General features: G+C 42.9%; 1 protein-coding gene across 5 annotated transcripts in view; it reads left to right on the plus strand.

The window, feature by feature from the left end:
• Positions 1 to 26,279, plus strand: part of unc5a (unc-5 netrin receptor A) — a 566,462-nt gene that overhangs the window by 525,717 nt on the left and 14,466 nt on the right. The gene's annotated exons all lie outside the window — the stretch shown is intronic.

Consider the following 26,279-nt stretch of genomic DNA (forward strand, 5'->3'; position numbering starts at 1 on the left):
GCACAAGAGGGCTGAGCCAAAAAAGCTTGTCCAAAACAGCCACTGCGGTCCTCGTAGCTGCCAAGCGCTCGGATAACAGCCTCGTCCTCACCACACACATGCCTCTAAAATCCTTGTTTGTCCTCGTAGTACCACATACGCAAACTGCCCCACGCTGTTGTTGCTAAATTTTGAACTTCTAGAAATTAGTGCCATGCTCATAGATGAGCCTCGTTAGCCAAGTATTCTGCCTCTAAGACCCTCTCAGAGCCACTATTCTCTCACGATTGCTGAATAACTGGACTCGTACCAGAAAAAAAAAACATGCTATGTGGCTCATTATTCACTGTTCATTATTTGGTGGCACCTGGGCCTTATACTACTTAGCACTCCACTTACTTGTACTTAAAGGGTGTCCCAAAAGAAGTGCCACAAAAATGAAGTCATAGAAAATCTACAAACATTTGGATACTGAAATCTGTCATATGTCATTTTGAAGCATATCTCAGAGAATTTTATCTTTGGTGTTCATTTCGAATTTCACCTCAGTTTGTAAGAGTTTTTGCATTCACAAGATCTGCTCAATATGTGCACCGCTCCTCTGGTTCTCCATTTGTTAACATTGTGAACAGTTCTATCAGTTTGAAACTTCTTTACAATCCTCCATATTGTCTTTCTGTCTGGAGCTTTTCTAACTGCAAAATGACATTGATATTGTTGCTGGGTTTGCACAATCGATTTTGGTAGAATTCCACCAGTTTCCCTTTTTACTCGATTGTAATCGGCATCCTCATTGGGTCTCAAACTACATCAGAACAAATTCCTCTCATTTATCTTGATGTTTGGAAAAAATGAAATTGAATTCAGATTAGCCATTGCAGAATAAGAGTCTAATGATTTTGTGGCACTTTTTTGGGGACACCCGGTATTTGTGGGACAGAAAGAAGTACAATCAGAAGGACAGCTAGGCTAAAATAAGGCTAAATATAATGTTTAAAAATGTATCTGAGTTTAAAACATTTGATTATATTTACTGAGGTAAACATGCACATTTATCTTCTTGGAGTTTTCATCTGTTCTTTGATGACAAAAAGCAGTTTACTCTCGAGTCCTTTGCCACTCATACAACAACATTAATAACAACCCCAATTCCAATGAAGTTGGGACGTTGTGTAAAATGTAAATAAAAACAGAATACAATGATTTTCAAATCCTCTTCAACTTAGGGTTTGTAAGAGTGGAATGGGAGGCAGAGCCTTCAGCTTTCAGGCTCCTCTCCTGTGGAACCAGCTCCCAATTCAGATCAGGGAGACAGACACCCTCTCTACTTTTAAGATTAGGCTTAAAACTTTCCTTTTTGCTAAAGCTTATAGTTAGGGCTGGATCAGGTGACCCTGAACCATCCCTTAGTTATGCTGCTATAGACGTAGACTGCTGGGGGGTTCCCATGATGCACTGTTTCTTTCTCTTTTTGCTCTGTATGCACCACTCTGCATTTAATCATTACTGATCGATCTCTGCTCCCCTCCACAGCATGTCTTTTTCCTGGTTCTCTCCCTCAGCCCCAACCAGTCCCAGCAGAAGACTGCCCCTCCCTGAGCCTGGTTCTGCTGGAGGTTTCTTCCTGTTAAAAGGGAGTTTTTCCTTCCCACTGTCGCCAAGTGCTTGCTCACAGGGGGTCGTTTTGACCGTTGGGGTTTTACATAATTATTGTATGGCCTTGCCTTGCAATATAAAGCGCCTTGGGGCAACTGTTTGTTGTGATTTGGCGCTATATAAAAAAAATTGATTGATTGATTGATATTCAATTGAATACACCACAAAGGCAAGATATTTAATGTTCAGACTGATAAACTATATTGTTTTTGTGCCAATATTTGCTCATTTTGAAACGGATGTCTGCAACATATTTCAAAAAGCTGGGACAGTGGTATGTTTACCACTGTGTTAGATCACATTTCCTTCTAACAACACTCAATAAGCATTTGAGAACTGAGGACACTAATTGTTGAAGCTTTGTAGGTGGAATTCTTTCCCATTCTTGCTTGATGTGCTAATTCAGTTGTTCAACAGTCCGGGGTCTCCATTGTCATATTTTGCACTTTATAATGCCCCACACATTTTCAATGGGCAACAGGTCTGGACTGCAGGCAAGCCAGTCTAGTACCCGCACTCTTTTACTACGAAGCCACGCTGTTGTAACACGTCCAGAATGTGGCTTGGCATTGTCTTGCTGAAATAAGCAGGGACGTCCCTGAAAAAGACATTGGTTGGATGGCAGCATGTGTTGCTCCAAAGTCAAAGTTAACTTTATTATCCCAGAAGGGAAATTCAGTGTTGGGAAAGTGTAGTGACACGGACCCACAACGGGGGGCGTAAATGAGCGGACAATGAAAATGCCAAAAGATAACAATTTAATGTTGTGAAAATGTGCGCAACGGAATACAGATACAACTTTAGGTAACAGTCAATTAAACAATAGGTGACGTGTGGGCGGGCTCGAGGATAGGAGACGCCTGTCCAGAGAAGAGTCGGGCCCCACACGATTTCCACTGCCAGCAGAGACCTGCAATACACCGGAGCCGCCAAGTCTTGAGTCCCCAGGTGGCCACTGCCTCCATCTGTCGGATCGGGTACTGCTGGCAGGAAGCACAAACAGATCAAGTGGGTGTGTGCACACCCAGCAAACAGTCAGCTAAGTCACAGTCCCCTCCTGAGGGAAAAATCCACCACTCCCAGGAAACAGGAACACTAAGTACGTGCAGTACCAATAGTATACTTAAGTGATCAGGAAAGTGAGGAGTGGGAAAAGCCAACTCCCTCCAACTTCCACAAACCCAGCTCCAAGCTGCGAGTATACAAAGGTTACGACTGCCAAACTCAGTAGCAACTAATGTGCGAACGGCACAATAACGGCTGAAAACGTTTACCTGTCGGGTAAGCTGATTTCTCGGCAAAGATGTGGTGTCTCCTCCAGGCTTTTATGGTAATGATGATTGATGAGTGGTGACAGCTCTCCGAGCTCCTGGAGCTCCCATGCGGCGACTGCGCCCTCTGGTGCCTGAAGCCCGCCTTCAGGCAGGGCGCCCTCTGGTGTTGGGCCAGCAGTACCTCCTCTTCGGGCGGCCCACACAACAGGGACCCCCCCCCCCCCCCCCCCCAACAGGCGCCTCAACGCCCGACCAGGCTTGTTGGGATGCCGCTGGTAGAAATCGGCCAGGAGGGCCATGTCCAGGATGAAGCTCCTCTTCACCCAGGAGCGTTCTTCAGGTGCGTAACCCTCCCAGTCCACCAGATATTGGAATCCCCTGCCCCTCCGACGAACATCCAGGAGCCTGCGGACAGTCCACGCAGGCTCGCCGTCAATGATGCGGGCAGGAGGCGGCGCTGGTCCGGGGGTGCAGAGGTTGGAGGTGTGACACGGCTTGATCTTGGAAACATGGAAAACTGGATGTATCCGCAGTGAAGCTGGTAGTCTCAGCTTCACTGCGGCTGGACCGAGGACTTTGATGATGGAAAATGGTCCGATAAATCTGTCATTCAGTTTCTGGGAGTCTACATGTAGAGGGATGTCCTTGGTGGATAGCCATACCTCCTGCCCGGGCTGGTATGCAGGAGCCAGAGTACGCTGGCGGTCTGCATGGTCCTTAGCCCTCGTCCGGGCTTTCAGAAGGGCAGAGCGGGCTGTGCGCCACACCCGACGGCACCTTCTGAGGTATGGCCTGGACCGAGGGGACCTCGACCTCTCCCTCCATGGCTGGGAACAATGGGGGCTGGCACCCCAAACACGCCTCGAAGGGGGAGAGGCCGGTCGCCGAGGAGATTTGGCTGTTATGGACGTACTCGTTCCAGGCCAGATGTTGACTCCAGGCCGTCGGGTGCGCGGAGGTTACACACTGCAGGGCCTGCTCCAGATCTTGATTCACCCGCTCTGCCTGTCCATTGGTCTGTCAGTGGTATCCGGACGAGAGACTCACGGTGGCCCCCAGTTCCCTACAGAAACTCCTCCAGACTTGCGAGGAGAATCATGGTGTCTAATCAGTATCTTGATATGGCACACCTGTGAGGTGGGATGGATTATCTCAGCAAAGGAGAAGTGCTCACTATCACAGATTTAGACTGGTTTGTGAACAATATTTGAGGGAAATGGTGATATTGTGTATGTGGAAAAAGTTTTAGATCTTTGAGTTCATCTCATACAAAATGGGAGCAAAACCAAAAGTGTTGCATTTATATTTTTGTTGAGTGTAGTTCCTTTCATCCGGGGTCAACATGTGGGAAAAATAGGCACAAGGATGGAAAACCTTGTCGGACTCCCCACTCTGGGACAGCACGGCTCCTATCCCTGAGTCAGAGGCATCCACTTCAACTATAAACTGGCGATTGGGATCGGGCTGCAGTCAGAACTGGTGCAGTCGAGAACCGGCGTTTCAACTCCCTAAACGCGGCTTCGCACCGATCCGACCAGGTGAAGGGGACTTCAGTGGAGGTTAGGGCCATCAGGGGGCTAACTACCTGGCTGTAGCCCTTTATGAACCTCCAGTATAAATTTGCAAAGCTAAGGAACTGCTGCAGTTTCCTACGGCTTGTCGGTTGGGGCCAATCTCTCACCGCCGCAACCTTGGCCGGATCGGGGGCGACGGAGTTGGAGGAGATTATGAACCCCAAGAAGGACAAAGAAGTGCGGTGGAACTCGCACTTCTCGCCCTTCACAAACAACCGGTTCTCCAACAACTGCTGCAGGACCTGACGTACATGCTGCACATGAGTCTCAGGATCCGGGGAGAAGATGAGAATATCGTCAAGGTATACAAAGACGAACCGATGCAGGAAGTCCCGCAAGACGTCATTAACCAAAGCTTGGAATGTCGCGGGCACATTGGTGAGGCCGAACGGCATGACCAGGTACTCAAAGTGACCTAATGGGGTGTTAAATGCCGTCTTCCACTCGTCTCCCTTCCGGATCCGAACCAGGTGATACGCATTCCTAAGATCCAGTTTTGTGAAAATTTGGGCTCTATGCAAGGGCGTGAACACTGAATCCAACAGAGGTAACGGGTATCGGTTGCGAACCGTGATCTCGTTCAGCCCTCTGTAATCAATGCATGGATGGAGTCCGCCGTCTTTCTTGCCCACAAAAAAGAAACCAGCACCCATCGGGGAGGTGGAGTTCCGGATCAACCCGGCAGCTAAAGAGTCCCGGATGTAGGTCTCCATGGATTAGCGCTCCGGACTTGAGAGGTTGTACAGCCTGTTGGACGGGTACTCGACGCCCGGGATCAAATCAATGGCACAATCGTACGGACGGTGCGGGGGCAGCGTGAGTGCCAGATCCTTGCTGAAGATGTCAGCAAGGTCGTGGTACTCGGCTGGCACCGCCGCCAGATTGGAGGGGACTAGAACCTCCTCCTTAGCTGTCACACCGGGTGTAACCGAGGATCCTAAGCACTCCCGGTGGCAGGTTTCGCTCCACTGCGTCACAACCCCAGACGGCCAATCTATCCGGGCATTGTGCTTTACCATCCATGGAAAACCCAAAATCACTCGGGAGGTAGAAGGTGTTACGTAAAACACAATCTCCTCCCTGTGATTCCCAGACACAACCAATGTCACGGGCTGTGTCTGGTGTGTGATTAATGGGAGAAGGGTGCCATCTAGTGCCTGTACCTTACCTGTACAGAAAAAACACTCCCCGCGGGCCAGCCTCCATTGTCTGTTATTTGATTTAACTTTGGCCCTGCTCGTGTCCATAGCTTCGTCAGCAGGGGGAGCTGTTGCCACACGGAGCTCTCTGGCTGTGGAGCGTGGACAGCGGCACCCTTTCGGACCCGGAAGGAAGAGGGAGGGCTCATGCCCGGCCACGCCCTTCGCCCCGCTCCCGACGATGTTCTTCTAATCGGTTGTCTAACCGTATAACCAGAACGATAAGCCCATCAAAATCCCGCGGCTCGTCCTTAGCCAGCAGATGCTCCTTCAGGACCGGAGACAGTCTATTTATGAAGGCGGCGCGGAGTGCAACAGTATTCCAGCCGATACTCGGCTGCACTCTGACACCCCTGTCTCATTGACAGCAGCACGTTCGAAGCAGTCTCGCCTCTATTGGGGTGATCAAACACTTGTTTGAACTCCCGCACAAACCCAGCATATGTTGTTAGGAGCCGTGAATTCTGCTCCCAGAGCGCCATAGCCCAGGCGTGTGCCTCTCCTCGAAGCAAGTTTATAACATAAGCCACCCGGCTGGCATCTGACGCGTACATGACGGGACGCTGTGCAAAGACGAGCGAACACTGCATCAGGAAGTCTGTGCACGTCTCGACACAACCTCCGTACGGCTCCGGAGGGCTTACGTATGCTTCCGGGGGGGGCGGTTCGTTGAACAACCACTGGAATGTCTGTATTCGGCACTCGGTCAGCAGGAGGAGGTGCTGCAGCAGCGCCCTGCACGTGCGCTTCCACCTGAGCGGTGAGATCCTCCATCCTCCGATTGAGTATAACGTTCTGCTCGGTTACTAAGTCCAACCGAGCAGTGAAAGCGGTTAAGATTTGCTGCAGCTCACCTAATACGCCTCCTGCTGGCATCTGTGCCCCTTGCGTTTCCATTGGTGGTTAACTCGATGGTTGATGCCCCTCGGGATCCATGACAATTGGCCGAGAAATCCTCTTGGGAAAGTGTAGTGACACGGACCCACAACAGGGGGCGTAAATGAACAGACAATGGTGGCCACTGCCTCCAGCTGTCAGATCGGGTACTGCTGGCAGGAAGCACAAACAGATCAAGTGGGTGTGTGCACACCCAGCAAACAGTCAGCAAAAATCACAGTCCCCTCCTGAGGGAAAAATCCACCACTCCCAGGAAACAGGAACACTAAGTACGTGCAGTACCAATAGTATACTTAAGTGATCAGGAAAGTGAGGAGTGGGAAATGCCAACTCCCTCCAACTTCCACAAACCCAGCTCCAAGCTGCGAGTATACAAAGGTTACGACTGCCAAACTCAGTAGCAAGTAATGTGCGAACGGCACAATAACGGCTGAAAATGTTTACCTGTTGGGTAAGCTGATTTCTCGGTAGAGATATGGTGTCTCCTCCAGGCTTTTATGGTAATGATGATTGATGAGTGGTGACAGCTGTCAGCTCCGAGCTCCTTGAGCTCCCATGCGGCGACTGCGCCCTCTGGTGCCTGAAGCCCACCTTCAGGCAGGCGCCCTCTGGTGTTGGGCCAGCAGTACCTCCTCTTCGGGCAGCCCACACAACATTCAGATGGTCAAGGTGCGTATAGTACAGACAACTTCAGACGAGGTAGACAAAACTTAAAAACAGATAAATAAATAAATAAATAAATAAATAAATAAATATTATTTATAATATTTAAATAATAAAAGTAAAAGTATGTAAGTATGTTTATGATAGATTTAAAAGTAAAAAGGTACATCCAAAACCTGGATGTCCCTTTCAGCATTGATGGTGCTATCACAGATGTATAAGTTGTCCATGCCATGGGCACTAACACACACCCATACCATCACAGATGCTGGCTTTTGAACTTTGCACTGGTAACAATGTGGATGGTCTTTTTCCTCTTTTGTCCGTGTGACACAACGTCCATAATTTCCAAAAACAATTTGAAATGTGGACTCATCAGACCATAGCACACTTTTCCACTTTGCGTCTGTCCATTTCAAATGAGCGCAGGTCCAGAGAAGGCGGCGGAGTTTCTGGATGTTGTTGATGTATGACTTTCGCTTTGCATGGTAGAGTTTTAACTTGCACTTGTAGGTGTAGCGACAAACTGTGTTAACTGATAATGGTTTTCTGAAGTGTTCTTGAGCCCACGCGGTAAGATCCTTTACACAATGATGTTGGTTTTTAATGCAGTGCCGCCTGAGGGATCGAAGGTCACAGGCATTCAATGTTGGCTTTCGGCCTTGCCGCTTACATGTAGAAAGTTCTCCAGATTTTCAGAATCTTATGATTATATTATGGACTGTAGATGATGGAATCCCTAAATTCCTTGCAATTGAACGTTGAGAAACGTTGTTCTTAAACTGCTGGACTATTTTTTTCACGCAATTGTTCACAAAGTGGTGATCCTCTCCCATCTTTGCTTGTGAACGGCTGAGCCTTTTGGGGATTCTCCTCTTATACCCAATCATGACACTCACCTGTTTCCAATTCGGTGTTCTTTGACCACTCATCAACTTTCCCAGTCTTTTGTTACCCTGTCCCAACTTTTTTGAAATGTGTTGCAGGCATCCATTTCAAAATGAGCAAATATTTGCACAAAAACAAAGACGTCTGTCAGTTTGAACATTAAATTTCTTGTGTTTGTGGTGTATTCAATTGAATATTGGTTGAAGAGGATTTGCAAATCATTGTATTCTGTTTTTATATACATTTTGCACAATGTCCCAACTTCATTGGAATTGGGGTTGTAGCCCATTAGCTTCTGCTTAGGAATGTTGTGTTTCGGTTATAACAAATAATGCACAAATTAAATTAATTTCGCTTTGTCTTGCTTAAAGCAGTAGCACGATATTTCACAAATATGTAAATGCAACTTATAGACTCATGCAATTGTTTTTTTCTGTTTTTTTTTACTCGTCATGGTGCATTTTTGGACAGTTGCGACTAATATTCCAGTAATATTCCAGTGTTAACTTTCATGCACCAATCCAAGAAGCAACTTGCTTTTTTATGTAATATGCCATAGAGCTGTTTGGAACCTGCTGACCATGTCTGGACGTGTTGCAGGGAATAATCTTTTATCCCTGGTGATAAGATTTAGCTCTGGCTAGAGTTTCATGTAGCTTGAAATGAGCTTATTTGTCAGTTTCTCTCATTTCCAAAGCTGAGGTCAGGTGGCACCACGACCACTGCTGCTTGTTTTTAACTTGTGCAAATGGGAACACCACTGGTGTTGGTTCATTTACCAATATTCACAGACAGCTGCAAGTCTGTTTATCAGGTCAGTTTGGCTTTGAATTCATTATACAAAAATTACATGCAAAGTGTGTGTAGTGCTGAAAGAAGATCAAATTCACTTTTCTCCCTCACCATTTACACAGGAGATGTGATGATCAACCCTGCTCTAGCTAGAAGTCAAAGGTTTTGGTATATTTCTTCCCACTCATTATTTTCCCTCACTGACAGCTGCGTGATCTGTGCTTGTGTCTTGCACTTTAGAGATTAGCCAACTCAGGGCAACAAACGAAACAGTGTAACTGAAACATTTACAGATGTCAAAGCAACCAATTAAACACTAAGACTGATAAGCTTCTGGGGAAAACCTGGTCTTGTTAGGAGAGATGGCATCCATCCCACTTTGGATGGAGCAGCTCTCATTTCTAGAAATCTGGCCAATTTTTTAAATCCTCCAAACCGTGACTATCCAGGGTTGGGACCAGGAAGCAGAGTTGTAGTCTTACACACCTCTCTGCAGCTTCTCTCCCCCTGCCATCCCCTCATTACCCCATCCCCGTAGAGACGGTGCCTGCTCCCAGACCACCAATAACCAGCAAAAATCTATTTAAGCATAAAAATTCAAAAAGAAAAATAATATAGCACCTTCAACTCCACCACAGACTAAAACAGTTAAATGAGGTCTATTAAACATTAGATCTCTCTCTTCTAAGTCCCTGTTAGTAAATGATATAATAATTGATCAACATATTGATTTATTCTGCCTTACAAAAACCTGGTTACAGCAGGATGAATATGTTAGTTTAAATGAGTCAACACCCCCGAGTCACACTAACTGTCACAACGCTCGTAGCACGGGCCGAGGCGGAGGATTAGCAGCAATCTTCCACTCCAGCTTATTAATTAATCAAAAACCCAGACAGAGCTTTAATTCATTTGAAAGCTTGACTCTTAGTCTTGTCCATCCAAATTGGAAGTCCCAAAAACCAGTTTTATTTGTTGTTATCTATCGTCCACCTGGTCGTTACTGTGAGTTTCTCTGTGAATTTTCGGACCTTTTGTCTGACTTAGTGCTTAGCTCAGATAAGATAATTATAGTGGGCGATTTTAACATCCACACAGATGCTGAGAATGACAGCCTCAACACTGCATTTAATCTATTGTTAGACTCGATTGGCTTTGCTCAAAATGTAAATGAGTCCACCCACCACTTTAATCATACCTTAGATCTTGTTCTGACTTATGGTTTGGAAATTGAAGACTTAACAGTATTCCCTGAAAACTCCCTTCTGTCTGATCATTTCTTAATAACATTTACATTTATTCTGATGGACTACCCAGCAGTGGGGAATAAGTTTCATTACACTAGAAGTCTTTCAGAAAGCGCTGTAACTAGATTTAAGGATATGATTCCTTCTTTATGTTCTCCAATGCCATATACCAACACAGGGCAGAGTAGCTACCTAAAACTCTGAGATAGATTATTTCGTCAATAGTTTTATATCCTCTTTGAGGACAACTTTGGATGCTGTAGCTCCTCTGAAAAAGAGAACCTTAAATCAGAAGTGCCTGACTCCGTGGTATAACTCACAAACTCGCAGCTTAAAGCAGATAACCCGTAAGTTGGAGAGGAAATGGCGTCTCACTAATTTAGAAGATCTTCACTTAGCCTGGAAAAATAGTCTGTTGCTCTATAAAAAAAAGCCCTCCGTAAAGCTAGGACATCTTACTACTCATCACTAATTGAAGAAAATAAGAACAACCCCAGGTTTCTTTTCAGCACTGAAGCCAGGCTGACAAAGAGTCAGAGCTCTATTGAGCCGAGTATTCCTTTAACTTTATCTAGTAATGACTTCATGACTTTCTTTACTAATAAAATTTTAACTATTAGAGAAAAAATGACTCATAACCATCCCAAAGACATAGCGTTCTCTTTGGCTGCTTTCAGTGATGCCGGTTTTTGGTTAGACTCTTTCTCTCCGATTGTTCTGTCTGAGTTATTTTCATTAGTTACTTCCTCCAAACCATCAACATGTCTATTAGACCCCATTCCTACCAGGCTGCTCAAGGAAGTCCTACCATTAATTAGTGCTTCGGTCTAAAATATGATCAATCTATCTTTATTAGTTGGCTATGTACCACAGGCTTTTAAGGTGGCAGTAATTAAACCATTACTTAAAAAGCCATCACTTGACCCAGCTATCTTAGCTAATTATAGGCCAATCTCCAACCTTCCTTTTCTCTCAAAAATTCTTGAAAGGGTAGTTGTAAAACAGCTAACTGATCATCTGCAGAGGAATGGTCTATTTGAAGAGTTTCAGTCAGGGTTTAGAATTCATCATAGTACAGAAACAGCATTAGTGAAGGTTACAAATGATCTTATGGCCTCAGACAGTGGACTCATCTCTGTACTTGTTCTGTTAGACCTTAGTGCTACTTTTGATACTGTTGACCATAAAATTTTATTACAGAGATTAGAGCATGCTATAGGTATTAAAAGCACTGCGCTGCAGTGGTTTGAATCATATTTATCTAATAGATTACAATTTGTTCATGTAAATGGGGAATCTTCTTCACAGACTAAGGTTAATTATGGAGTTCCACAAGGTTCTGTGCTAGGACCAATTTTATTCACTTTATACATGCTTCCCTTAGGCAGTATTATTAGACAGCATTGCTTATATTTTCACTGTTACGCAGATGATACCCAGCTTTATCTATCCATGAAGCCAGAGGACACACACCAATTAGCTAAACTGCAGGATTGTCTTACAGACATAAAGACATGGATGACCTCTAATTTCCTGCTTTTAAACTCAGATAAAACTGAAGTTATTGTACTTGGCCCCACAAATCTTAGAAACATGGTGTCTAACCAGATCCTTACTGTGGATGGCATTACCCTGACCTCTAGTAATACTGTGAGAAATCTTGGAGTCATTTTTGATCAGGATATGTCATTCAAAGCGCATATTAAACAAATATGTAGGACTGCTTTTTTGCATTTACGCAATATCTCTAAAATCAGAAAGGTCTTGTCTCAGAGTGATGCTGAAAAACTAATTCATGCATTTATTTCCTCTAGGCTGGACTATTGTAATTCATTATTATCAGGTAGTCCTAAAAGTTCCCTAAAAAGCCTTCAGTTAATTCAAAATGCTGCAGCTAGAGTACTGACGGGGACTAGAAGGAGAGAGCATATCTCACCCATATTGGCCTCTCTTTATTGGCTTCCTGTTAATTCTAGAATAGAATTTAAAATTCTTCTTCTTACTTATAAGGTTTTGAATAATCAGGTCCCATCTTATCTTAGGGACCTCGTAGTACCATATCACCCCAATAGAGCGCTTCGCTCTCAGACTTACTTGTAGTTCCTAGGGTTTGTAAGAGTAGAATGGGAGGCAGAGCCTTCAGCTTTCAGGCTCCTCTCCTGTGGAACCAGCTCCCAATTCAGATCAGGGAGACAGACACCCTCTCTACTTTTAAGATTAGGCTTAAAACTTTCCTTTTTGCTAAAGCTTATAGTTAGGGCTGGATCAGGTGACCCTGAACCATCCCTTAGTTATGCTGCTATAGATGTAGACTGCTGGGGGGTTCCCATGATGCACTGTTTCTTTCTGTTTTTGCTCTGTATGCACCACTCTGCATTTAATCATTAGTGATCGATCTCTGCTCCCCTCCACAGCATGTCTTTTTCCTGGTTCTCTCCCTCAGCCCCAACCAGTCCCAGCAGAAGACTGCCCCTCCCTGAGCCTGGTTCTGCTGGAGGTTTCTTCCTGTTAAAAGGGAGTTTTTCCTTCCCACTGTAGCCAAGTGCTTGCTCACAGGGGGTCGTTTTGACCGTTGGGGTTTTACATAATTATTGTATGGCCTTGCCTTACAATATAAAGCGCCTTGGGGCAACTGTTTGTTGTGATTTGGCGCTATATAAAAAAATTGATTGATTGATTGATAAAAGTTGAAATATATTCCGACCAGCATTCAGCCATCTGGCATATCTTCAGCGTGCGACTCACGACAAAAATAAATCTCATTTGATCCACAAAGACAAAAACAAAGAAAAGCATAATAATGACCTGAATAAATTCAGTGTTTTTGAAGAGGTCCCTCAAATGTTTGTCTGTTCCGGGTGCATTTCTCAGCGTGAAACACAGGACGCCATCACTTTGTTCCACCAACAACGACCAAAATAATATGGTCCATCTGTGTGGAGTAGACAGTTCTCAAAAAACTGAGTGACTGTGCAAGAAAGAGAAGAGTGAGGAAAGCCACCAAGTCACAACCAGACAACCCAGAGGAAGGTACAGGCTTCTGTGGCTGTGATTGGAGAAATTGTGCATAGTGCATGTTTTGGATTTTATATCCCCAGTTATACAGCTTCATGATGAAGTGGTGCAGAGGAGGGTTTTCTTTCACCAAAACATCAAATCTAGGCTTGCATCTCAGATGTACCTTCTGGCAAATTGTAGCTGAACTTTCGGGATAAACATAATAATGACCGAGTAAATGCAGTGTTTTTGAAAAAATAACGGTATTAACCAGTTACCATTATTTTAAAGAAATGGTTCTGTTTCAGATCATAAAAAATATAAAGTTTGTGGTTTCATTTTCATTACTAGAAAAATTCCAAACATTTCTGGTTTTCCTTTTCATTCCACAAACCAATTCAAAGCCCTGATTAGTGTGTGTGTGTATATATATATATATATATATATATATATATATATATATATATATATATATATATATATATATATATATATATATATATATATATATATATATAAGTATGGGCACCCCTGATAATTTTCATGATTTTTCTTTATAAATCATTGATTGTATCAGAAATTTCAGTTAAGTATATCATATAGCAGATAAACACACTGATATTTGAGAAGTAAATGAAGTTTATAGTAGTTACAGAAAGTGTGCAATACTTATTGAAACAAAATTAGGCAGGTGCATAAATTTGGGCACCCTTGTTTTATTGATTTGAATAAATTTAGCACTAATTAATGGAATACAAAATTGGTTTGGTAAGCTCACTGACCCTTGACCTCCTTACACAGGTGAATCCAGTCATGAGAAAGGGTATTTAAGGTGGCCATTTGCAAATGTTTCCCCTCTTTGCATCTCATCTAATGAGTGGCAATATGGGAGCTTCTAAAAAACTCTCAAATGACCTGAAAACAAAGATTGTTCCACATCATGGTTTAGGAGAAGGATACAAAAGCTATCTCAGAGATTTCATCTGTCAGTTTCCACTGTGAGGAACATAGTTGGAAATGGAAGACCGCAGGCACAGTACTAGTTAAGCCCCAAGTGGCAGGGCAAGAAAAATCTCAGATAAGCTGAAGCGAAGGATGGTGGGAACAGTCAAAGTCAACACAAAGACCTGCTCCAAAGACCTACAACATGATCTTGCTGCAGATAGTGTCTCTGTGCATCGTTCAACTATACAGCGCACTTTGCACAAGGAGATGCTGTAATGCAGAGGAAGCCTTTTCTGCGTACACGCCACAAACAGTCGCTTGAGGTATGCTAAAGCACATTTGGACAAGCCAGCTTCATTTTGAAATAAGGTGCTGTGGACTGATGAAACTAAAATTGAGTTATTTGGACATAACAAGGGGCGGTATGCATGGCTGAAAAAGAACACAGCATTCCAAGAAAAACGCTTGCTACCTACAGTAAAATTTGGAGGTGGTTCCATCATGCTGAGGGGCTGTGTGGCCAGTGCAGGTACTGGGAATCTTGTTAAAGCTGAGGGTCACATGGATTCCAGTTAGTATCAGCAGATTCTTGAGATCAATGTTCATGAATTAGTGACAAAGTTGAAGTTGCGCCAGTGCTGGATCTTTCAACAAGACGACTGTAAACACAGCTCAAAATCTACTAAGGCATTCATGCAGAGGAACAAGTACAACGTTCGGGAATGGCCATCTCAGTCTCCAGACCTGAATATTATTGAAAATCTGTGGTATGATTTTAAATGGACTGTCCATGCTCAAAAACCAACAAACCTGACTGCACTGGAGATGTTTTGTAAAGAAGAATGGTCCAAAATACCTTCAACCAGAATCCAGACTCTCATTGGGAGCTATAAGAAGCATTTAGAGGCTGTTATTTCTGCAAAAGGAGGATCTACTAAATATTGATGTATTTTTTCTGTTTGGGTGCCCAAATTTATGCACCTTCCTAATTTTGTTTAAAGAATTATTGCACACTTTCTTTAAATCCTACAAACTTCATTTCACTTCTGATCATTGATCATTGGCCTCTACTGGTGGTTGGCTCTCACTGCGGTATTGTATCACTTCCTGTTCCGGAGCACAGCGGTGTTTTGCTGTATCTGTTAGCTGTTTAATCTGCGCAGTTAGATTGATATAGTTAACTAGATAACGATTTGTTTCACAGTGTAATCTTCACGTGCCTTAACTAAAGCACTCCCTCTGCTGAATCACCTCTAAATTATTTACACATTATTCACTTTGTGTGTTTTTAGGAATCCGCTAGCTTAGCGTAGATACTAGCTCTTAGCCGGTTTAGCATGGCGGCTTCTCCTGTCTCTCCCGCACTTTTCTGCTCTGGGTGTGAAATGTTTAGTTATTCCTCGGCCTCCTTTAGCAGTAATGGTACTTGTAATAAGTGTAGCTTATTCGTAGCTTTGGAGGCCAGGCTGGGCGAATTGGAGACTCGGCTCCGCACCGTGGAAAATTCTACAGCTAGCCAGGCCCCTGTAGTCGGTGCGGACCAAGGTAGCTTAGCCGCCGTTAGTTTCCCTCTGGCAAATCCCGAGCAGCCGGGAAAGCAGGCCGACTGGGTGACTGTGAGGAGGAAGCGTAGTCCTAAACAGAAGCCCCGTGTACACCGCCAACCCGTTCACATTTCTAACCATTTTTCCCCACTCGATGACACACCCGCCGAGGATCAAACTCTGGTTATTGGCGACTCTGTTTTGAGAAATGTGAAGTTAGCGACACCAGCAACCATAGTCAGTTGTCTTCCGGGGCCAGAGCAGGCGACATCGAAGGAAATTTGAAACTACTGGCTAAGGCTAAGCGTAAATTTGGTAAGATTGTAATTCACGTCTGCAGTAATGACACCCGGTTACGCCAATCGGAGGTCACTAAAATTAACATTGAATCGGTGTGTAACTTTGCAAAAACAATGTCGGACTCTGTAGTTTTCTCTGGGCCCTTCCCCAATCGGACCGGGAGTGACATGTTTAGCCGCATGTTCTCCTTGAATTGCTGGCTGTCTGAGTGGTGTCCAAAAAATGAGGTGGGCTTCATAGATAATTGGCAAAGCTTCTGGGGAAAACCTGGTCTTGTTAGGAGAGACGGCATCCATCCCACTTTGGATGGAGCAGCTCTCATTTCTACTAATCTGGCCAATTTTCTTAAATCCTCCAAACCGTGACTATCCAGGGTTGGGACCAGGAAGCAGAGTTGTAGTCTTGCACACCTCTCTGCAGCTTCTCTCCCCCTGCCATCCCCTCATTACCCCATCCCCGTAGAGACGGTGCCTGCTCCCAGACCACCAATAACCAGCAAAAATCTATTTAAGAAAAAAATAATATAGCACCTTCAACTGCACCACAGACTAAAACAGTTAAATGTGGTCTATTAAACATTAGGTCTCTCTCTTCTAAGTCCCTGTTAGTAAATGATATAATAATTGATCAACATATTGATTTATTCTGCCTTACAGAAACCTGGTTACAGCAGGATGAATATGTTAGTTTAAATGAGTCAACACCCCCGAGTCACACTAACTGCCAGAATGCTTGTAGCACGGGCCGAGGTGGAGGATTAGCAACAATCTTCCATTCCAGCTTATTAATTAATCAAAAACCCAGACAGAGCTTTAATTCATTTGAAAGCTTGACTCTTAGTCTTGTCCATCCAAATTGGAAGTCCCAAAAAACAGTTTTATTTGTTATTATCTATTGTCCACCTGGTCATTACTGTGAGTTTCTCTGTGAATTTTCAGACCTTTTGTCTGACTTAGTGCTTAGCTCAGTTAAGATAATTATAGTGGGCTATTTTAACATCCACACAGATGCTGAGAATGACAGCCTCAACACTGCATTTAATCTATTATTAGACTCGATTGGCTTTGCTCAAAATGTAAATGAGTCCACCCACCACTTTAATCATATCTTAGATCTTGTTCTGACTTATGGTATGGAAGACTTAACAGTATTCCCTGAAAAACTCCCTTCTGTCTGATCATTTCTTAATAACATTTACATTTACTCTGATGGACTACCCAGCAGTGGGGAATAAGTTTCATTACACTAGAAGTCTTTCAGAAAGCACTGTAACTAGGTTTAAGGATATGATTCCTTCTTTATGTTCTCTAATGCCATATACCAACACAGTGCAGAGTAGCTACCTAAACTCTGTGAGATAGAGTATCTCGTCAATAGTTTTACATCCTCATTGAAGACAACTTTGGATGCTGTAGCTCCTCACAAACTATAACTATAAACTATAACTCACAAACTCGCAGCTTAAAGCAGATAACCCGTAAGTTGGAGAGGAAATGGCGTCTCACTAATTTAGAAGATCTTCACTTAGCCTGGAAAAGAGTCTGTTGCTCTATAAAAAAAGCCCTCCGTAAAGCTAGGACATCTTACTACTCATCAATAATTGAAGAAAATAAGAACAACCCCAGGTTTCTTTTCAGCACTGTAGCCAGGCTGACAAAGAGTCAGAGCTCTATTGAGCCGAGTATTCCTTTAACTTTAACTAGTAATGACTTCATGACTTTCTTTGCTAATAAAATTTTAACTATTAGAGAAAAAATTACTCATAACCATCCCAAAGACGTATCGTTCTCTTTGGCTGCTTTCAGTGATGCCGGTATTTGGTTAGACTCTTTCTCTCCGATTGTTCTGTCTGAGTTATTTTCATTAGTTACTTCATCCAAACCATCAACATGTCTATTAGACCCCATTCCTACCAGGCTGCTCAAGGAAGCCCTACCATTATTTAATGCTTCGATCTTAAATATGATCAATCTATCTTTATTAGTTGGCTATGTACCACAGGCTTTTAAGGTGGCAGTAATTAAACCATTACTTAAAAAGCCATCACTTGACCCAGCTATCTTTGCTAATTATAGGCCAATCTCCAACCTTCCTTTTCTCTCAAAAATTCTTGAAAGGGTAGTTGTAAAACAGCTAACTGATCATCTGCAGAGGAATGGTCTATTTGAAGAGTTTCAGTCAGGTTTTAGAATTCATCATAGTACAGAAACAGCATTAGTGAAGGTTACAAATGATCTTCTTATGGCCTCGGACAGTGGACTCATCTCTGTGCTTGTTCTGTTAGACCTCAGTGCTGCTTTTGATACTGTTGACCATAAAATTTTATTACAGAGATTAGAGCATGCCATAGGTATTAAAGGCACTGCGCTGCGGTGGTTTGAATCATATTTATCTAATAGATTACAATTTGTTCATGTAAATGGGGAATCTTCTTCACAGACTAAGGTTAATTATGGAGTTCCACAAGGTTCTGTGCTAGGACCAATTTATCTATCCATGAAGTCAGAGGACACACACCAATTAGCTAAACTGCAGGATTGTCTTACAGACATAAAGACATGGATGACCTCTAATTTCCTGCTTTTAAACTCAGATAAAACTGAAGTTATTGTACTTGGCCCCACAAATCTTAGAAACATGGTGTCTAACCAGATCCTTACTCTGGATGGCATTACCCTGACCTCTAGTAATACTGTGAGAAATCTTGGAGTCATTTTTGATCAGGATATGTCATTCAAAGCGCATATTAAACAAATATGTAGGACTGCTTTTTTGCATTTACACAATATCTCTAAAATTAGAAAGGTCTTGTCTCAGAGTGATGCTGAAAAACTAATTCATGCATTTTTTTTCCTCTAGGCTGGAGTATTGTAATTCATTATTATCAGGTTGTCCTAAAAGTTCCCTGAAAAGCCTTCAGTTAATTCAAAATACTGCAGCTAGAGTACTAACGGGGACTAGAAGGAGAGAGCATATCTCACCCATATTGGCCTCTCTTCATTGGCTTCCTGTTAATTCTAGAATAGAATTTAAAATTCTTCTTCTTACTTATAAGGTTTTGAATAATCAGGTCCCATCTTATCTTAGGGACCTCATAGTACCATATCACCCCAATAGAGCGCTTCGCTCTCAGACTGCAGGCTTACTTGTAGTTCCTAGGGTTTGTAAGAGTAGAATGGGAGGCAGAGCCTTCAGCTTTCAGGCTCCTCTCCTGTGGAACCAGCTCCCAATTCGGATCAGGGAGACAGACACCCTCTCTACTTTTAAGATTAGGCTTAAAACTTTCCTTTTTGCTAAAGCTTATAGTTAGGGCTGGATCAGGTGACCCTGAACCATCCCTTAGTTATGCTGCTATAGACTTAGACTGCTGGGGGGTTCCCATGATGCACTGAGTGTTTCTTTCTTTCTTTCTTTCTTTCTCTTTTTGCTCTGTATGCACCACTCTGCATTTAATCATTAGTGATTGATCTCTGCTCCCCTCCACAGCATGTCTTTTTCCTGGTTCTCTCCCTCAGCCCCAACCAGTCCCAGCAGAAGACTGCCCCTCCCTGAGCCTGGTTCTGCTGGAGGTTTCTTCCTGTTAAAAGGGAGTTTTTCCTTCCCACTGTCGCCAAGTGCTTGCTCACAGGGGGTCGTTTTGACTGTTGGGGTTTTTACGTAATTATTGTATGGCCTTGCCTTACAATATAAAGTGCCTTGGGGCAACTGTTTGTTGTGATTTGGCGCTATATAAATAAAATTGATTGAATTGATTGATTGACTTCTTAAATGTCACTGTGTTTGTCTGCTATATGATATATTTAACTGAAATTGCTGATCCAAACAACTAACAATTTATAAAGAAAAATCATGGAAATCATCAGGGGTGCCCAAACCTTTGCATACAACTGTACATTAGTAGCTGTTAAAATATATGTGCAACTCGCTCAAGTACAGTCCAGAGTAAGGGTCACCAACCCTGCTCCTCGAGATCACCTTCTCTGCATTTGTTCCACATCTGTCTGTTGCAACTACAACTAATTGGTCAAGTCTGGCGTTTCCTTGCTCTTGACTGGCTGAACACTCCTGACGTAGTTCTCTCAGTGGATGGAGCAGGGAGAGTTGCGAAATCAGTCAGGACAGGTGATGTCCAAGTGCAGTGTTGATGACACCGGTCTACTGTATGTGTAGGAAACACTATAGATAGTCATGCCCTACTGTAAGCTGTAGGATATCTTCCAATGTCTGGTCTTTAGCTTACTACCAGGCCTATGTGTATATCTGCTACTACAGGTCAAAGGTATGATCAAAGTCCACCAGACTCAGAATTTGAAATGCTAATTGCCCCAACAAGTAATTGTACTTAAGAACTGTTAAATGAACCCCTCTGGAAGACCCTCATAATGTGCCTTTTTTATGAGTGCTAGGCATAATAGCAGAGAGCTTTTAAATCTGTGGAGAATACACTGTCCTCTGTTATTAATTCATTAAACCTCAGTGCTTTGATTCACAGCCATTGTCCGACCTTCCCACTCACACGAAGTATGCTCGGTAATATTACACTGCTGTGACACGGTGGTTCAAGAAGAACATACCAGCTAGCTGCAGTTAATTTTGAGTTAGAATCGTTGTGTGTTTTATTGTTCTGCTGTGTTTGGGTCAATGCAGTAAACTAATGGAATGTCAGGAAAACCCATAGCATGGGGCATGATATTCATGCTAACAAGAGGATGAGCACTAAGCAAACATGGAAATTAGCAACATACTGAGCAAACACGAAATTCCATTTCTCAGGCTGAACTGAAAAGTGCTTGTTCAGTGAAGACGCGCACACATCAAATAACAAAAGCAGGTAGAGATTCCAACTAGATAATTAACGGCTTCCTTTCTGCTATAATTGGAATGAGTCCAGTTTCATTCCTGGGAAAGGGGGCAGAAAATTGAATCAGTGTTGTGCAGAGAGAAATTACTGCAATTCTCTACCTTAATTAAATGTCTTTGTTGAAATCATACATACCATGAGCAACCATGCTGGCATGCAGAGCTCAACATATGGCTGCTATCTATACACTCATCTTTCTTCCTGGAGATGTCATCTTTGAGATATGGCTCCTCATCTCCCATTTCGATGGCTTTCCCCTGCTCCCATCTTGCTACCCTCTTCAAAGAGATTAAAAGAACATCTTATTTGTGAGTTCTTCCCAGACTGCTAATTTAAGAAATGTGTTATTCTCTGTTGTAATATGCTCTCCTCAGTGAAGTGTGAGGTCGCATATGTGAACAGCATCCAAAGTGTCGGATTCTTAAGGAGTCATTCAAGATGAAGCATCTGACTTAAAATGAATTGATAGATTAGAAGAAAACACATCGGATATTATCATCCCGTTCCAGATGGTCATTTGGATGGCAGCAAATGGTCCACTGAGCAAGTCCCACAGAGATTAAAATATTAAGCATGCATTTACAAATCTCTGCTGGCACAAAAACAAAATGAAATTAAGGGGATTTGCCATGCAAGAACAATGAGCGCTTGACTAATGGCTTAGTCAGTGACTTCATCACTGCCCAGGTAGCTAGTCTGCCTATATGGCTGCAGTGCTCGAATGCAAATGCGACTGCAGAAAGTCAAACACAAACACACACAGAGGTAGGAGATCAACCTTGTAATGACTTTAATGTGTAAGCCTGCTATTTTTATTATTTTATGCAACAGAGACACCTCAACAGAAGGCAGTGAAGGTGGTGTTCACATAGACAGTTACACATTTGGCACGTACTGTCTGACGGAAATGATGAATGCATAGAGTTATATATACAGGTAGACGTGACACACAGGTGAAATGAAACGTAAATCTGCACAATATGCTGCGGTGGGTTGCAAAAATTGTCGTAAACAAAGCAGTTAAAAAAGCCCACATCAGACAGTTCAGACCATAAAATAACATTCCACCAGTGAGTAGATTTTGCTTCATAGTAAATAATGGCAGTAAATTTTGTCATAGGTTTCTCACAGTTTAGTTTTGCCACTTTTATACTGTCTTGCCATACAAGACCGAATGACAGCGACTCACTGACTGATCAAAAAGCATCGATCAGTGTCATTGAGTATATTTCTCATCTTTAGAGAAGCCCTGGCATGTTCACTGTAAAATACAGTGAATAGATAGATAGATACCTACATACCTACCTACCCACCATACTGTATTTTCCAGACTACAAGTCACACCTTTGTTTGCTTGTTTGGTTGATCCTGCAACATACGAGGTCTGTCCAAAAAGTAACAGAACTTTTTATTTTTTTCAAAAACTATATGGATTTGAATCTTGTGCGCTTGCATCAGCCAAGCTTGAACCTTCGTGCGCATGCGTGAGTTTTTTCACGCCTGTCGGTTGCGTTATTCGCCTGTGGGCAGGCGCACAACAAACACCTCCGTGTTGGAAACTATTCGGAAGATTCAGACGGCTTTTGGTGGCTTTTCAGTCGAGTGAGTATCCGAGAAATTGTGTAACAGCTGGGCATGTCACAACTTGTCCTGTGAGACTTCCAACACGGAGGTGTTTGAGCGGCTCTGTCCCGACGCGCGAATTCCTCCGCACGTCTTTCATTACAAAATTTCCTGTAACAGTGGAATGTGCCGCAAAAGTGCTGATGTCCACATTTTCTGCAATTTCTCTGGTAGTCACACGACGTGCCAGATCAACACAGCCTTCACTTTGTAAATGATCTGGTCGTTTCAGCCTGTCGATGGCTGGTCGGAGCGCGGCGCGCCCTCCGCCAGTGTGGGCCGTCTTTAATCCGGTTGTAATGATCCTTAATCTGTGTGACACCGATAGAATCTTCACCAAAAGCCATCTGAATTTTCACCTGGCTGTCTGTCACAGTTTCTGAAAAAATTTTCATGGAGCAAAGCGGCAGTCGCTCAGCCATTTCCCTGACAATGAAAATCCGACGAGGGGGGTGGACCAGTGCTCACTCAAAGCCTGCCCACAGGCGAATGACGCAACCAACAGGCGTGAAAAAACTCACGCATGCGCACAAAGGTTCAAGCTTGGCTGATGCAAGCGCACATGATTCAAATCCATATAGTTTTTGAAAAAAATATAAAGGTCCGTTACTTCTTGGACAGACCTCTACTTGACGAGAAAATACTGCATTATCGTCTACTGCCACAAGATGACACCGTATGTGTGACAACAGAATGGTGTGCCTGTATCCTGGTCTGAATGAAAGAGGAGGAAGGGGCTTCATGTTAAAGAACAAGTCCCAATAGCACTTCACTTGTTTGGGCTTTGTGGAATAGCTGTAATGGAGGAGGGCAGTGAGGCTAAGTTAAGGCTAACTATATAATCAGTCATTTTCAAAAGCTGTTTACATTTAGTCAGGTAAACAATGCACACATTTACTGCCACAGTGGTGTATGCATCAGAGTATTTCAAAATATTTTCACCTGTTCACTTCACTAGCAAAAAGAAGCACTATACTTTGAGTTCTTTTTACCTCGTATAATAATATTAACTAGCCTATTAGAAGTTGCACACTGTTTGCATTATAAATAAATAATGTGAGTGAAAGATGACCCCCAAAACATATAGATTGATGCAACTTGTATAGGTGTTTTCTTCTTCATGATACATTTTTGTGACAGATGTGGGGAACACTCCGTCCGGTGCAACATATCTTCCTGGAAAATGTGGTAGAAAGATTCCATCCCCTCCAGTTTGTTAACATGGTAACTCAGAAACGAGAAATGCTGTCATTTACTAGCTCGCCAAATTAAAAGCCTATGAAGAGTGCAACCTATTAAAATTTGTTGAATTTTTATTTCATCAGATCAGTCGAGAAAAACAACTTTCTGTTGCCTAATTAATATCCAGATAGCTGTGCATTCCACATGCTGGATGGTTACTAGATGCTGGATTGATGATGTATTAGAAACAGGTGTGGTTGGTTGGTTAGTAATAATGTACTAAATCAGAGAAGTAAACTTATTTTCTGATAGTTTAATAGCAGTTATGTTGTAGAACTCATATGACCCGGTCGTACCTCCACTGTGTTAATTTCTTCAGTAATTTTGGGCCACAGCTTTTTTTTTTTTTCCACCACTTTCATCCCTGAATATGTCAATTTTGAGTCACTTTTGTGCAGATTAAAGTCACTAGCTGGGACTCCTGTCTTGTTGCGAGAAAGAAATGAGAATCGGTCTCTGTTCTATTCACACAGTTCCAAACGCTGCGCGCTCTCTGCCGAGTCAAGTTAGAACGATAAAGTCCAGTTGTAATACAAACAAACTGCAATCGATCAAAACTTTTTTTCCTCCCAAAATGAGATGTCTTGCACTGACGTGCAGCAGCCAGCTGAGCTCAGCTCAGAGGCATGGAGAGACATTCATGCCAAAATGTCTGAAAGGAAATGCTTTTGACAAAAACTACAGATTTTATTTTTATTTATGTCCAGAGATCAAGGATACAGTGACCAATTTCATATTTATTTACTTTAAGACTCAATAAAATAAATAGAAAACCTGTAATGCTTACTTTTAGTACACAGAAAATTCACAAGAGGTATCGATAAGGGAATCGACAAGGAACCGGATTGATAAGCAGAATCAATAATGGCATCAATATCTATAAAATCTTATCAATACCCATCCCTATTCAGGTCTGGGGGCTGAGATGGCCATTCCAGAATGTTGTACTTGTTCCTCTGCCTTTAGATTTTGAGCAGTGTTTAGGGTCGTTGTCTTTTTGAAAGCTCCAGCCCCGGCGCAACTTGAACTTTGTCACTGATTCATCAACATTGTTCTCAACAACCTGCTGATATTGACTGGAATCCAAGTGACCCTCAACTTTAACAGGATTCCCAGTAGCTGCACTGGCCACACAGCCCCACAACATGATGGAACCACCTCCAAATTTTACTGTAGGTAGCAAGCGTTTTTCTTGGAATGCTGTGTTCTTATTCAGCCATGCATACCGCCCCTTGTTATGTCCAAAAAACTCAATTTTAGTTTCATTAGTCCACAGCACCTTATTCCAAAATGAAGCTGGCTTGTCCAAATGTGCTTTAGCATACCTCAAGTGACTCTGTTTGTGGCATGTACGCAGAAAAGGCTTCCTCTGCATTACAGCATCATACAGCATCTCCTTGTGCAAAGTGTGCTGTATAGTTGAACGATGCACAGAGACACTGTCTGCAACAAGATCATGTTGTAGGTCTTTGGAGCAGGTCTGTGGGTTGACTATGACTGTTCTCACCATCCTTCGCTTCAGCTTATCTGAGATTTTTCTTGGCCTGCCACTTCGGGCCTTACTGTGCCTGTGGTCTTCCATTTCCTCACTATGTTCCTCACATTGGAAACTGACAGCTGAAATCTCTGAGATAGCTTTTTGCATCCTTCCCCTAAACCATGATGTTGAACAATCTTTGTTTTCAGGTCATTTGACAGTTGTTTAGTGGCTCCCATGTTGCCACTCATTAGAAGAGATGCAAAGAGGGGAAACATTTACAAATGGCCACCTTAAACACCCTTTCTCATGATTGGATTCACCTGTGTAAGGAGGTCAAAGGTCAATGAGCTTACCAAACCAATTTTTGTATTCCATTAATTAGTGCTGCATGTATTCAAATCTATAAAATGACAAGGGTGCCCAAATTTATGCACCTGCCTAATTTTGTTTAAATAATTATTGCACACTTTCTGTAAATACTAGAAATTTCATTTCACTTCTCAAATATTAGTGTGTTTGTCTGCTATATGATATATTTAACTGAAATTGCTGATCCAGACAACCAATGATTTCTAAAGGAAAATCATGGAAATCATCAGGGGTGCCCAAACCTTTGCATACAACTGTACAACTGTACCTCTTTCATTTGGTTAAATTTTATGTTCATTTTTCTTTTCTTCTCCCTACCTTTAAAGTGTGTGTATGGTTTACTCAGGTTTACATTTGCACTGAAAGGCTTGCACCTTACCTTTCGTTGTACTTTGTTACAATGATAAATAAAGTATCTCTATCTGTAGTAGAACGGTGCCCAGTGGAATACCCCTGCACTATTCCACTGGGCTCCCTCTGACTCACACACATGAACTCGGTCTTGCTCCTACTGACTTTTAGTCCTCTTCTCTCCAGAGCATACCTCCACCTCTCCAGACTAGTCTCAACCTGCTCTCTGCTCTCACAACAGATCACAATGACATCTGCAAACATCATAGCCCATGGAGACCCCTTTCTGGTCGTGTCTGTCAATCTGTCCATCACTCAGGGCACCTTGCTCAGAGTGCCACTCTCATTGGACTGACATCTCTGCTATTTTGGCATTGTGGGATATCTTGCGCCCACAG

Source organism: Thalassophryne amazonica, chromosome 11 (genome assembly GCF_902500255.1).
Source record: "Thalassophryne amazonica chromosome 11, fThaAma1.1, whole genome shotgun sequence".
NCBI classification, from domain to species: Eukaryota; Metazoa; Chordata; class Actinopteri; order Batrachoidiformes; family Batrachoididae; genus Thalassophryne; species Thalassophryne amazonica.